The sequence below is a fragment of the Epinephelus moara genome, chromosome 14 (genome assembly GCF_006386435.1).
Source record: "Epinephelus moara isolate mb chromosome 14, YSFRI_EMoa_1.0, whole genome shotgun sequence".
Lineage (NCBI taxonomy): Eukaryota > Metazoa > Chordata > Actinopteri > Perciformes > Serranidae > Epinephelus > Epinephelus moara.
In genome coordinates, this window is record NC_065519.1 from 36,860,839 (window position 1) to 36,863,550 (window position 2,712).

The window sequence follows — 2,712 nt, forward strand, 5'->3', positions numbered from 1 at the left end:
TTTGGCAATCACATCTGTGTGATTTCTAGTGGGTCCTTGTGTAGGATATATAGTATGTTTGTAGATTGCAGTGTTCAGTGATTTCATTAAATACATCCCAGCCAACACGTCCAAGTGGGGCCCACATGGGATTTACTTGGGTTACATGGGCTTTAACTGGGCATGGGCTCAGAGTGGGCTTTAAAGTGGGTTGGTGTTGGGCCCCCTGTGGGCATCCCAGAAGAATATACATGGGCGAGAGATGGGCATCCCAGTTGGCCAGCACATATGGGAACTAGATGGGTCCCAACTGGGCCATAGCCTATTGTGAAATGAGCTGTAAATTTAATTGTTTTAGGTAAAATAATATTGTTATATATTGCTGTATTATTGACACTTAAGGTGTCATCAAAATGTTTTGGTATTTAAGCCACTATAATGTGAGGTAAAAAAAAGAAAAAAGAAAAACCTGAATAAACTCACCCACAGCCGTAGATAGCCTATCTCCTCTTTAAAATAGCCAGTGCATTTTTTTTTATAAACAGTGTGTGCGCGCGTGTGTGTGGCGGGGGTTGTCATGGAAATGAGAGAAAGTAATCTCGCGATAACCGAGGATGACTCATTCATTCTGGAGTTGCCGCTCAGGATCAGCGCCTAAAATATTTCAACCGTTGAAGAAGAGTTTTGAGTTGGGCCAAACAGTGTCGAAGGTAAGTCCTGACTAACAAACAACACTATAGAAGCACTATATAAAAAAGCACTGTGTAAACCTAAAAGTTTGTTCAACTACTTTTTGCCCTTTAGCGACGTTCTTGGCTAGGTGGCTAAACGTCCGTTAGCTAGCATGCTATGACTCAAATGAGTTTAACATGTAATGTCCTAACTTGCCAATGTAGACTCACTAATTATGTTAGAACAACTGTCAGACGATCGACGCTCGTATCTAGAGGTTTTTTTTCCAAATATAGGTTTGACAACAATTAATTTTCACGTAGTCACGAAGAAGTACTACATTACCCATAATCCCAACGTCTACCAGCGGGGTCTGTGATTGGCTAAACTCTTTTTTACCCGCGAACGGTGTTTCCGTTTCCGCTAGGAGGCTCGCATGTTGGCTAACGTCATGACGATTCGTAATGCATTTTATGGCACAGTGAGTATGATTTCTTATGCTATATGTACACAGACATAGAACAACACATACTATAACACAGTGCCATGCATGCGTTAGCAACGTAGATATGCCGTCATAACGCCGAACGTTAACTTCGTGACAGTGAGCAACTCTGTATGTTGAATCCGTGTATGGTTCGATCTTTCATTATTCCGTTTCAAAACAAAATCAGAAAAATAAGCTAATGGGTCCGTTTTTCCGTCTTGAAACCAAAACGGAAAACCGAAAATGAAAAAACGGCGTTTTTCTGTAGGAGAACAGAGTGGAGACTAGCAGACTCACAAGCAGCTGCAATTTTCACAGTGGGACTGTTGAGTCACATTATTAAGATTTAACATTTTTTCAGGCGAGAAAGCAACCATGTAGATTCCCCATATGCGGTTAGCTTATCCAAATAACGCCTGTTTGTAAATCTGCTGCGATGTTTTCGGACATGTGAAAAGCCGTGACTGGCCGGTGTTTCGGGTTAACAGGTGACCGGTTCATGGATGCGCATTGTCATGGCAACGGCAGAAACAACTGCGCTGGCTGTCCAACATGGCGGAGTCTGAAGCGTAAATAACATCATAAACTTACCCATCTCCAAATAAACATTCCATAAACATCATCATTTCATTTCTTATATTGTTTCCCCCGTCTTCTGTCTATATCTAAATATCCAAGTTAATAACAAACTGACACCGTGTTGGCTTAGATCATTTAATTAATTACTGAGAAGTGAATATGTGCACGGAACATTTCTAATGCTATTTATTTATTTTCAACAAAACATCAGTGTTGTTTTGAGCATACTGTTCATTGATCATCAGTGTCATAAAGCAACTGCATTGGGAACACTTAACACTCGCTCCTAAATATAATCTTGTGCCGCTTTGACTTTTAATGATAAAATAGCAAAGACCGCTTTGAGTAGCTTGATCTTCATTTCTAATCCATCACCTAATAAGTTCACCTTGACAAAGTGCCTCGAATTAGACAATAATGAGCCTCACTCTTATGCTCTTTCTGGATGTCACTTACAGGGAGTTTGAAAAAAAAATTCCCTCACCAAAGACATAACAAGGAAAGCAGTGCCAAAATGGCTGATTGGTGCCAGGGACAGGGGATGCAACCGTGCCATTAGAGCACATGGAGGAGAGCAAAACCTGTAAGTCACAAAATATGCAAATTAGACAATAACGAGCCTCACTCTTATGCTCTTTCTGGATGTCACTTACAGGGAGTTTGAAAAAAAAAAAATCCCTCACCAAAGACATGGGGATAAACATTGTTTTGTTGGATTAATTCCTCTGGAATTACACAAAAAAAATATTGTTTTTTCTTCAAACTTGGTGGAGGCATGTAACATGGGCCAACGCATTACCCCTTAAAAGGGGAATTATGGTTTGGATTCTTCAACCAATTATTGGTGTGGATCCGAATCACATCAAGGGGTGTGCACTCTGTGCACCATTTTTAGCTGGGCATGAAGGGGTTAATTTCTGAACAGTGGTTAATACCTGAAAATGCTCAAGGGGTAATCACTGAATACCCTCCTGTATTTTGCAGAGGTACCCCCA

At 40.7% G+C, this 2,712-nt stretch overlaps 1 long non-coding RNA gene across 1 annotated transcript in view; it reads left to right on the forward strand.

Annotated features, from left to right (window-relative positions):
• The first annotated feature begins 1,029 nt into the window (after positions 1–1,029).
• Positions 1,030–2,712, forward strand: part of LOC126400973 (uncharacterized) — a 6,644-nt gene continuing 4,961 nt past the window's right edge. Inside the window, exons 1-2 of the long non-coding RNA XR_007571027.1 lie at positions 1,030–1,132; positions 2,176–2,300. This is a non-coding gene — a long non-coding RNA (uncharacterized LOC126400973). The remainder of the gene's footprint in view (positions 1,133–2,175; positions 2,301–2,712) is intronic.